Source organism: Protopterus annectens, chromosome 3.part1 (genome assembly GCF_019279795.1).
Source record: "Protopterus annectens isolate FY-2018-M chromosome 3.part1, PAN1.0, whole genome shotgun sequence".
NCBI lineage: Eukaryota > Metazoa > Chordata > Ceratodontiformes > Protopteridae > Protopterus > Protopterus annectens.
Window position 1 is genome coordinate 1,140,161,515 of NC_056732.1, and position 13,167 is coordinate 1,140,174,681.

Sequence of the window (13,167 nt, forward strand, 5' to 3'; positions counted from 1 at the left end):
AATAAGGAACAAGCAGGGCAGAATACTCATAGACTAATTATGGAATATGCAGGATAGTGGTGTGTATCCATGAGTAAAAATTTGTATGAAGGGAAAAATAATGTATATAATGTTGGACTTGAACATCTGCCATTGTTAACCAATATTATGTAGCTGTCCTCATTATTTGAGCACACCACAGAGGAAATCCTGTTTCAGCTAGCAAACTCACACAGTTGAAGGGACATGAGAAAGTATAAAGCAAGAGACATATGTGCAGACACGTCATAACATTAATTAGAACTGAAACACCCCACATCCTGTAAATTAAACCCTGGTGTCTTTTAAATATCCAGTAATGACGGTCTCCTCATTATGCTACCATTATTCCTTTCTGTTATGCAGCTGGGCTAATCGTAGTAGTGAGAAAAGCACCATGGGAATGCTGCTAAAGGCAAAAACTCATCAGTGTTTGCCATAGGACATGAAGTATGATTTACTGTTACTTCACATTGCTGCAAAGAGCCAAGTGTCACATAAATGCTGAGGACAAAAATAGAGAAGTTGGTTTATGGTCATTTTTTGGCAAACTGTGTGGAATAGGAATTTAATATTTGACATGATCACAACTGCACATGCTATTCACAGTGCAGTGTACAAAATAGTGATCAAACAGGGGTGGAATGCTGGTAGACTAATTAACAATCAAGCAGGATAGTGATGGGAGAGTAGCATATGTATATACTAGATCACAAGGTAAAACATCACTATAAAGAAAACTTTAACAAATATTGTATACAATGCCAGATTCAAACACTTGTCAATCTCATTCAACATTCTCTGGATCAGTATATTACATGAATACAACACTGAGAAACTCATATTTCAGTTAGCAGAACTCACACTTTATTTGACAGTGTGGATCAGACTTCACAACAGTTCTGATAACTAAGACATCCCATATGGTGTAACCCTGCAACCTATAATACACATCATAAATGATGGTTTCCAAACATTGCAATCAGTATTGCTTTCTGTTGCACAACAGGGCTAAGCACAATAGCACAAGTAGTACCATATGAATGCATCTCAAGGCAACAACTAATCAGATTTTGCCATAGGATGTGAAGTGACAGACATTATTACTACACAAGGCTGCTTGATGCCAAGAGTCATGCAAATGTTGAGGACAGAAATAGAGGGTTTTTTTTTTTGTAGGCCATTTCTGGTGATGTCTGTGGCGTGTGAATCTACATTTTGACCAGATTATAGGTGTGAAATGGGTTTGATAGAACAGTGGTGAAAATGGGTAGCAAGAGTTAGCTATCAACTTCTTCAGAAGCTAGCTATATTTCTACAAACTACATTTGAGAAATGTAGATAGTCACATCATAAAGAATGTAAGATGAGAACTTAATAATGTTGTCTTACCAAATGGAGAAAATCAAGTGTGTCATACACAGATATGCAAAGTGGAGAGCTATGTATGGGGCATACTTTTTCAGGGACAGTTGATATTTTAATTTTATTTTAAGAGACAGGATTGTAGGGGTAGGTATTTAGGGTAGGGTACATTAGGTAGCATGCACACACACACATACAGGACAAGTGAAACAAACAAGGATGGTAATGGTTGCAAGAGGTTAGGGGACACTATGTTTAGGAATGCAATGCATCCCCACCCAGCATGAATACAATAGAAATCTAGTGCTCACCCTCTGAATTGTTACCATTATCTCCTGTCCCAGAAACCTGGAGCAGTGCTGGATGGGGCAGCAATTTGGCAGTTTCCTCCAGGATTCTTTACATCTGGCTAATGTGGGGACTGAGGTGTCTCTCCATTACCTCCTTCATCAGTTCTCCATCTTTACTGGTGCTTCTACTGTTAAGTGCAAGCATGGATGGGTCCAGCACTAAATGACATCAGCAAAGGTCTAGGGCCTGATACTGGCAATGGAGCCCAGCCACAACATTCATTTAATTTAAAAATGTTTTCCTGTTTAATACTTTCTGCACCTGATGATTTAAGATGATTTTCCTGATCTAGCCAGTGCGATGGAGAAAATGGATACATGGATTTTGATTGCCTGGTATTCAAACACAAATAGAATGCATGTGCAAGATCTATTCATGCCCAAACAGCAGTGTTTGAAAGAATACAGCATTATGAATTTGTTTTGATTGCTTGGTATTCAAACCTAAATTGATGTATGCATAACATGTATTTACTTGGACTGACTAATCACAACAGTTTTTCTTGTAAGTACAGAGCTTCTAGTATTTTGTGCATGTGTGTGTGTGTGTGTGTGTGTGTGTGTGTGTGTGTGTGTGTGTGTGAGAGAGAGAGAGAGAGAGAGAGAGAGAGAGAGAGAAAGTGAGAGAGAGAGAGAAAGATTGAGAGAAATGCCCTCATTGAGAGGACAGTTTAGTTAATTAAGTCACTTGCTCAGGCTGAACCCTGCACCTTGGCTACAGGAGGCAAAAGCCTCCATCTTTTCAACTGCCATATTCTTTTTCAAATCATTCAGTCAGTCAATGTTAGTCATAACAGTTGGTTGAAATGTTCTGAAATGGGTACTTTTGCAATTAATGGCTCATACATTTTGTTTCATTGCTTACTGGAAAAATGTTCAAAACTACAAGTTTAAAATCTAACAAATGTTGTTTTAAACTAGACATGTTGCTGTATTAATAAAGAAATGAATTTAAATTATTTAGAAGGTGAATAAAAAAAACATGTATTTATGTGAGGTCCCATGCATTTTTATATTTTTCATATAGCATCCACATTATCATTTTTGTCTTTCTTTTACCTTTTTCATTACCCAAAATAAATGGATAGAGGCTAAGTGTATCATTGTTTTTTTTAATTCAAGCCACCTTTGTCTTTTTTTATTATAAATTATTCCTTTTATCATTGGGTTCAGCCTTGAGCCCCAAATGAAGCTAAAAAAACTCTAATAACTCTTTTCTCATTTGAGTAGGAATTACATATGTCCCCCTAAAATGCTATTTTCCTAATACATAAGTATTTAGCATATATGTATTTTTCTGATATAAGTAAAAACTTTTCCACCAAGCTACCAGTTTTTTTGTTTGGTCAAGTATCTCTCTCCATTGACTTATTACACTTTCATACTCACCATATCTAACTCTGAAGATCTTTATTTCCTTTCTTGTGAAATATATTCCATTTATTTTTTTATCTCACTACATCCCTTATACTTCATTTTGTGTAATTGAAGGTAAGCTTTTTAATAGGATTTGATCCCTATTAAAATTTCCCTTATTCAGCCCTTGTATTAGAACTAAGTCATCTGCACATGACATACATATTGGAAGCATAACAGTTCCTTCCATCTCACGTCTTGCCTCCCTCATTTCATACATGCATGTCTGTACTGTTGCATTAATTACTGTTATACTCATCTCACATCCCTGTTTTATACCTCTCTTAATACTTATTTTTTCACCATATGTCTAATTATCATAACTTGCATCCATAATTTTTAATAACATATAATTATATCTCTGTAAACTGGGAATCCTACATAACCCTAAATTTGCAGGCACATAGATTCCTTCACTTTGTAAACAAAAATTTCCCTGGGATAGTTAGCATATATGCCTAATAGAGGTACAAACATACTGTACCTAGTACTGTCAAATATGAGAGAACACTGCACCTTTCAAGTGTCTTATCCTCTCTGGTAAGGTCAGACCACAATGCAGTCTCCTTTGAAATAAAAATGAGTTCTGTAGCTCCAGCAAACCCTGTAACAGTTAGAAATTACTCCAAGGCAAACTACCTTTCAATAAGTAAGAACCTGTCAAAATGTCAAGTCCCTGCAGTCCCAGACTACAAAGCAACCTATGTGAAATTATTCATAGAAGCTCTGTGCAACCATGTCAGTGATTGCATGCAGGTGAAAACTAACTCAAAAAAACACTGTGGTAAAGTGGAATGCAAAATTAACAAGTTTTACAATAAGAGAACAAAACTGTAGCTAAAATTAGGATGTATAAGATTAAAAAAGATTAAAAAAAACTATCATCAAACTGAATAGACAACTAAGATGACTAATTAAGTCCAACAAAGCAAATTTTGAGGTAAAGATAGTGTGACAGGCCAGGGACAACTATAAGGTCTTCTTCAGCTGTGTCCAAACCCTCAAAGGCATTACATAGCAGTGTGCCAATCTGTTGATAAATGGAGCCACTTTCACAGAACTGGGAAGTATAGCAAATCTTCTAGTTGACAAATAATGCTCCAACTTTAACAAAAAAGAAGACTTGTTAAGGAGATATGACATGGTCAGTAATGATTCAGCTAATAAAAGTGATTTTGGGATAATGTATTATGACATTATAGAAGATGAATATAGGGAGAGGTGTCAAGAGTTACAGGAAATGGAATACAGAGTGAGGGTACAAATAAGTAAAAGAACAGAAGGAAGTATGGGAAATATATGCTCATAGTCTTGTAAGTTGTGTTACTAAAGTTATTGCTTCCTGGTCTTAAAGAGGCTTGATTGTTATCATCATGTCTAAGCATTTACTATGTGTCATGTTTCTATCTGAAACTGGTTTGTGGATTACATTCTTTTACTTCTGTGGAAAGTCAGTTCCAAAATTTGGACAGTCATTTAATCCCTGTTTTGGTATCACTAATTTAAATCTTTGGCAAGAGATGACCTGATGCCATGTTAATTGTACATACTATATGCCATCATTCCAGGCGTTCATACAAAACTAGGTCATTCACTCATCTGAAAACAAGACAAACATCATCCTAAGCAGTCTGCATGCGAAAAATAATAACAGTTCTTCTAGTCTTTCTGAGTAACTCAAGCTGGCTCTAAATATTCACATCAATCCAAGGACATTTTGCAATAACAGTTCTGATTTTAACATGGTACCTAAAGATGAACTAGCGTTGGTAATCAATAATGGGTTGTCACAATCTGTTAAATAGTTGGTGAATATTTTAGAAATGACTATAACTGACTACTGCCAGAGCAAAAGACAAACTAAGATATCTCTCACAACATCATTAAAATAATAGAGGAGTGCACAAATGATTCTACAGATATAATTAAAGCATGTTTTAATACGGGTCCTTATTTTCATCCCTGGAATTTGTATCACCAACACAATCAATTATTAGCTGCCTTAGCATATCTCTTCCAGGGGACTGTCAGTCAGGATTACATTTTACAATATTGTAAAGGCATTTATAATTAAAGACACCAGCTTTCCAACTTTCATACAATATTTAATATTTCAATTAGGATGATTAAAAGATTTTATATCTAGGGCAACATAGGTACTTGGATTTCAGTTTCTGGTTCTGATAAAGTCCATGATAATAGAGGTAGGTGAAAACACTTAACCAACATTGTACAACATGTATAATAAATCTTTTTTTTACTGCTTTATCATATATTGGAGAATTTGTCACCTTTATTTTATAAGTTTTATCCAATATGTCTCACTTCTGTAATTGGAATTTTTTTCAGTGTATATTTCAAAAGAGTTATTGCATCCGTCAGCTATCTAAAATCTGATATCTTCCAGATTATTTTATTAACTCTAGAGTATAGCAAACTATCATGATTCAGTTTTATACCAGTGTTGAGGATATTTCTTCTGAGATACTTCTGAGAAACAGCAGAGTATTCTGATGACAATTTAGAGTAATAGAATAACATGGGGAGGAGTAATGTTCAGGAGGGCAACTTAAGGACATGGACAGAGAGTTGATTATAATTGGAGATAGATGAGAATGTTACAGAAGGACACTACATAGGAAATAAATAGTAGTAAGTGTCAGCTTCTAGAATGAAGAGGTAGAAGAGCTTACATTATTAGTATGGTATCATTAACGTGTGAGCTACTTCTGAAGTTAGACCTTTGCAACCTGATAAATGATTAGTTATACCAAGCAGGTAATCATGTATCTGTTATGAGGATTGTGCAGGGGCAGGTCAAGGTGTCAGACTGATATGTTTTTAGATTGGTCTTGAAACTGGAAAAGTGGCTTGTACATCTAAGGGATAAGGGGATAGAGTTCCAGGAGTGGGTTACATAGCTGGAAGAGAGAGATTTTCCTGCTGACAGGTGTAGTTTATAAGTAGAAAGGAGCATTTTATTTTCAGATTGAAATGGTTTAGTTGGGGTGTAACTACGCAATATGTGTTGTAGGGATTTGATATTTTTCTGGTTTATATATTAATTTGTTGACTTGGAGTAGGTGGATGTAAGTGAGTTGGTTGGATAATTCAAGGCAATCAAGTTGTTTTAGGGCAAAGCGGTGATGGGTTCTGTTTGTTGAGTTAGTGACAAATGTTCTATTTTATTGTAGAACTGGTTTAGATTATTTTGAATGGAAGACTGAGGATTAAACAGCACTGAGGAGTCATATAGTAAAGCAGGAAGTAGGAGTATAGAGGCCAGGAGTTTCCTTGATAAATCAGTTGAGTAGTTTTTTGTTCGACAGACTGTCCCTAATTTTTGGTGTGTGTTTTTGTTTTTTGTTGTTTTTGATAACCTATTGTACATCAAGTCAAATTTCATAATCATTATTCCAAATCAAAGCCTATTATTTCTAAAGTTCTTCAAGAGTCAGTGATTGGAACCTTTTTTCCAACTGTGTCGTGTAGTCTGTTTTATTTATTTACATTTGTTTACCAAGAAAGTCTTGACTGATAGGAGTCCATTTTCAGAGGAGGCCCGGGGATAAAAGCTCCAAAGTATTACAAAACATTTTAAGAATAACAATTATGCAGTCATAAAAAATAATACAAAAATAAATACAATTTAAATAATTATACCAAATTAGACATAATATGAAAACATGGGTTTAGGGTAGACACAAGTTATATGACAATGATTTAACAGTTAGAAAATTTTAGCCCATTTATAGAGAAATTAGTGGTACGTTAGTATAAAACAAACAGTAGTTGCAATATGATGTGAGAGAAAAGCAGTCTTATGGTGTATTAAGAGAGAAATCGGGGGGGGGGTTGACAGAAGTAAGGAAATGAGTGAAGAAGGGAGAATAAGGAGATGTAAGGTATGAATAGGCATTTGTCCATATTTAGGGATATAGTTTGTCCAGGTGTTGAGCAAGAACAAAGCCAGCTTTTGGCTATGAAATCTTTCAGAATGGTTTTGAAGAATGGGAGAGGGAGTGTTGACTTGATGGATAGAAATAAGGAGCTCCAGGCCTTAGCAACATGGTACAAGTGCAGACAATGCCCAGCAGATTTGATAGGTTTGTGGACAGACAGGAGTTTTTGGGTATTGTGTCATAATGACCAGATAGGAACAAATGTGTAGAATGTTGTTTAGTGCTGGACAATCAGACAAATTCTGGATAATTTTGTAGGTGATAAGGATCTGTGTATATGTTTGTTAATGGGGTAGTTCTAACCAATTTAGCCTTTTTAGTACTATACAGTGGTGACTTCTGAAAGAGGTATTTGTTGCAAATTTAGTAACTTTGTTATAGCATTGCTCAAGTTTTGATGTTTGAGATGTCTGAAGGTTAACAAGGATGAGAGCACCACGAAGAAGTGTGGGGGGGAGATAAGCAGTGCCAAGTGTAGCTTTGGTTGTGTTGTTCGGAAAGTTTTTGGTTCTATAAAGCACTTCTAGTTTTTGATGAGCTTTTCTTATGCAATTTTACATATGCAGCACATATTTAAGATTATCATCCACTATCACCCCTAATCATTTTCTGTGAGAAATGATTTCAGGTATATTATCAGGAGTGGGAGAGGGCTTTAGATTTTGTTTTTTCGTGGGAGAGGGTTTTGGGAACAATAGTAGTATTTTTTTTTTTTTTTTTTTTTTTTTTTTTTAGGGCTGACCCTGAGATCAAAGTATAACAGAGTAATTAGTTTATAGACAATAGAAAGTAATTAGCAGACATGAACCAGGTAGAGGTGCTTTTCTTTCATTTGCATGCATATAGAAACATGTAAGCCAGGAAGACTATTGGTCAGGAGAAAGGATAGTAGTCAAGTTACTAAGTAGATCTTGGAGCACAAGGAAAACTGTGCTGGGGGTGTTTATTTATTTATTTATTTATTGACATTTGTTAACCGGGTTTTTCCAGCTGGGCCAGGGGCCTGTTTTCAGTGGAGACCCAAGGAGAAACGCTCCAGTTACAAAACAATTAAGGATTACATAGGTAACAAAAATAGAAAGTAACATAACCAAGTTTCACTCCAAAACATATTAGTACAAGTTTGAATCAAACGTATTTAGATTACCCTAAGAGAATAGTCTCAAAGAAATAAGTATATGAACTATTTTTTTTTATATATGTACAAACAAGTTATATACAAGTGATCAAACAAGTTATATACAAGTGATCAGATTTCTTGCCTAGGCTTCCTAGGAAGGTATAGATGCTTTCAGGAGTTGAGAGAGAGAAGAAGCACCATTGGATAAAGGGGGAAATTAGGTAGGTTCTAAGCAGGGACATGATTTGGTATTGAGAAGATAATGTTTGAGTTCCTTTTTAAAGTGTGCAGGGTGTATGATGGAGCATATGTGTAGAGGAAGTTTGTTCCAAGTGTGGGCTATTGAGCAGTTGTATGGTAGTTGGCCTATATTCTTCTTTGGATGATCTACATGCAGAGGTTGTTGGTTAAAGGTGCGGAGGGTTCTAGAAGGAGTGTAGGTAGATAAAAAAGTAGTGAGAGCTGGACAGGATGAAGGTCTGTATAGAATGGAGTAAATAACCTGATATTGAGAAAGTAGCAGTAGTTGAGGGAATTCGAGCCATTGTAATGAGTTCAGGGCAAGGCAGTGATGGGAGTTGTAGGGGGAGTTTATAATGAATCTTACAATTTTGTGGTAAGTTTGTTGCAGTTTGCTCATGGTAGTAGCTTGAATATTGGTTAGTATTAGGGCTGTGTAGAGAAGTGTGGGCAGGAGTAAGGACTGTGTTAAGGAGAGTCTAGCATTTGGAGTAAGAAATCTTTTTGTTACGATAGAGCAAGCCACATTTCTGGTGTGTTTTTTTTTTTTATTCCTTGCAGTAAGTGTAAGTTAAATTTGAGTTTGTCATCAATAATGACGCCTAACAGTTTTGTGTGTGGTTCAGGTTTTATGATAGTGTTGTTGGAGGATGTTATAGTAAATGTAGATTTATGGTTGGAAAGTGAGCAGGGAAGAAAGAGCAAGAACTTGGTCTTCTTGGGGTTATGGATAAGAAGATTGTCAGATAGCCATTTCTCTTTGGATTGAAAGGAGTTTTGAGTAAGGATGAGAAGGTCTGTTATACTACTGGAGATTGAGATGACTGTAGAGTTATCTGCATATTGTATAAGAGAAGATTGTCTGCAAGAGGTGAATAATTCATTAGTAAAGATGTTGAATAAGATGGGACCCAAGATAGAGCCTTGTGGAACACCCGTTGGAACAGATATAAAGGGAGAGCAGGAGGAGAGCCATATGACAGATTACTGCCTACCTGAGAGATAGCTGGAGAACCAGGCAAGGGGGGAAGAAGATAGGTTGAGGTTAGATAATTAAGAAAGGAGTATTGAGTGAGAAACTGTATCACAGGCTTTGGAAAGGTCAAGGAAGAGGCAGGATATTAGTTGATTGTTATCAAGGGCTTTGGCTATGGTATGAGTGAAAGAGAGGAGGGCTGTGGATGTGCTGTGGTGGGGACAGAAACCATGCTGAGTGGGAATGAGAAGATTTTGTTGGAGGAGGTGGTTGAGAAGTTGAGTGAATGCATTTCTCGAGTATCTTGGAGATGGGAGAAAGAATGGCAATGGGACGATAGTTAGATGGATCAGTGGAGTTGCCACCCTTATGTAGTGGGATAGTAAAGAAGGATTTCCAGATAGTGGGAACAGTAGCCTCTTGTATAGATCTGTTAATGAGAATGGGTATAGGATAGGTTATAGATTCAGCAGCAAGTTTGAGAAATGTAGAAGGTAGGTTATCGGTAGAGGGAGAACATGGTTTAAGCTTTAGAAGAAGGGATTTAATGTAAGAAATTGACACAGGTTTAAATGAGAAGAGATTCTGGTTATGGGGGTTGATGGGGGTAGTGGTAGTTGCCATGTTAGTAATAGAGAGAGTGAGGTTTTGGATAGTGTCAATGAAGTGTTTGTTGAGTAGGGTAGCAATTTCTAGAGAAGATTTGTTGGAGTAGGGTGAGGGGCAAGAAGGGTTGCCAGAGTAAAGTATTTTGTTAAGAGTAGTCCAGAAATTGCGAGAGTTGGACCTGTTGTCTAGTTGAGATGAGTTGTAGTAAGATATCTTGTCTTTAGTGACTAATTTCTTGACTAGGTTACATAGTTGTCTACATTTATGTAGAAAGGGAGTATGCCTAGTTTTAAGCCATGCCTTCCAGGTGCTATCTCTGTTATGCATCAGTGCTCTAGTATCTTTGGAGAGCCATGAAACATAGTTTTATTTAATTCTAATTTTCCTGGAGGAAGCAAGGGACTTAAGGGTATCTAGGAAAATGTTGTTAAATTTACTGACAGCATCATCAAGAGGGATGTGTTTAAGGAAGGACCAGTCAAAACTGCATTGTATGGAGTTACATTGGATATTATTGAAGTTATAGAGCTTACAACAGTCTCTATGTAGGTAGGGTTTTTGTGCCTGGGAGGTGTGTCTGAGGATAGAGGTGGGGAGGTGATCACTTAAGGAGTTAGGTAGGGTACATGGGCCATGGTAGAGGTGGGGAGAGTTTGTGAGTATCCAGTCAATGGTGGAGCTGGAAGATAAGTCTTTGTTGAAATGGGTGGGGGATGTAAGCAGTTGATGGAAACCATGTAAGTTGATGCTGGATTGTGGGGAGTTACTAGTAAGTTTGGACCAGTCTATATTGACATCTCCAAGAATGAGAGTTTCATAATCTAAGCTGTTGCTAAACCAGGATAGGATATTTTCGAGGGTGAGTATATTATTCCCAGGGGGGGATGTAGATGGAGGTGACAGCAAATTTCTTATGTGGGTTTAGCTGGCAGTTTAGGATGAGAAGTTCAGCAGGATTTAAGTTGGGGATGGGGATAGTGACAGGAGACAGGTTTATGCTATCTGTGAATAGTATGGCTACACCACCACCTTTTGGGGGATCTATCAGCATGATAGATGTTATAACCAGGTGGCAGTATTTCACTGTTAGTGATGTGAGACTTCAGCCAAGTTTTGGACAAGGCAAAGATGTTAGGGTTTGTATGGGCTAGCCAAGAATGCAGCTCTGAGATCTTGTCAGTTAGACTTTGAATATTTATAGAATATATGGATAGGTGCTTATGTGCAGAAGTTTTTTGTATCAGAGTATGGGTATGGTTAAAGGTGAGAGCAGAAGGGGTGGGATTGGAGGAATGATGAAGGGATTGAGGGCCTGGGTTAGGGTGGATGTCACCAGAGAGTAGAAGGTTATTTGTAAGATGTGTGAGTGGGGTATATGTTAGGTGGAGGAAGATGAGTTTTGGTTTGGGTTTGACGGTAATTGTTGGTTGTGAAGGAGGGTAAATTTGTGAAAATTGGAGGAGGAGAAACTAAAGAGTGATGGGGAGATAGCTAAGTAGGAAGTAGTTTATAGGTTAATGTGTGAGGTAGAGGTGGGGGAATGTTTAAGTGGGCTGGGGAGGTAGGACTGATATGAGTGAAATGAGGTTAAGGCTGAAAGGTATAAGAGTAGTAAAGTGGCAAAGAAGAAGAAGAGTCGCATTGTTAGGGGGATGATTGAGAGTTTGTATAGGGAGTATAATTGAGTGGGGAAGGAAGTGAGGTGAATGGGGAAGGAGTAGAGGCAGGAAGTGTGTTGTGAGAGGCTGAGCTGGCAGGAAGGGGAGGGAATGGAGAGTATAAGTGTAACTGATGTAGGAGTGTGTGGGAATGGGGGCAGGGTAGGGGAGAAAAGTGAGCCTGAGCGTAGCGAGGGTGAACGGAGCTGGGCTACACCCCTGGAAAAACTACTAGAAACAATCAGGAAATCAGGAAAGATAGGTAGCTATGAGTTTGAGAAGGCAGGGGGCAGAGGTACAGGGAGAAAAAGACAGGGTAGGTCAGTAGTGATGTACAGCAGATGACTAGAGTTCCAAACCAGGGGCCAGGCACCCAACTAGAGGAGTGCAGATGTCAGGAGGAGAGACCAAAGAAATATGCAGAGGAGAGCACTGTGGTCAGAGAGCTAGAGAGAGCTGGTTGACTCAATGAGAGACAGTAGGATGTAAAGAGCAGAGGCAGACACCAGGGAGTGGTCCAGAGAATGTGCTAGCTTCCAACCAGGACAGGAGCATCACTACAGGTATTGAATACAGTATTTATTACTTTAGGCTGCACATACATAAAGTATTTCCTGGAATTTTAAAAGGGAATACCCACGCAGGGGAATTGATTGTCAGAGTCTCAGGCTGGGTCAGTCACAGGGCTTGGATACTGCAGAGACCAATGCTATCCTAGAAAAAAATGAAAAGAGAGAAGATAGGGGTTAGGGGTAGAGAAAGAGCAACAATGGTAGGTACTAAAAGTGAAACAGGTTGACCAGACTTCCTCATACAATACCACAACTCCTCTCTAGGCACCCTGTCATATGCTTTCTCTAAGTCCACAAAGACACAATGCAACTCCTTCTGACCTTCTCTGTACTTCTCCATCAACACTCTCAGAGCAAACATTGCATCTGTAATGCTCTTTCCTGACATGAAACCATACTGCTGATCACTAATCATCACCTCCCTTCTTAACCTAGCTTCCACTACACTTTCCCATAACTTCATGCTGTGACTAATCAGTTCAATCCCTCCGTAGTTACTACAGCTCTGCACATCACCCTTATTCCTAAAAATGTGTACCAAAACACTTTTTCTCCATTCCTCAGGCATCCTCTCACTTTCCAAGATTTCATTAAACAATGTAGTTAAAAACTCCATTGCCATTTCACAACAGCTCCATGCTTCCACAGGTATGGCATCTGGACCAACAGCCTTTCCATTCTTCATCCTCTTCATAGGTATCCTTACTTCCTCCTTCTTAATCCACTGCATTGCATGATTCACTATCCACACATCATCCAACCTTCTCTCCCTCTCATTCTCTTCATTCATTAGCCCCTCAAAGTACTCTTTCCATCTGCTCAACACACTCTCCTCACTTGGGAGTACGTTTCCCTCATTATCCTTTATCACTCTTACCTGC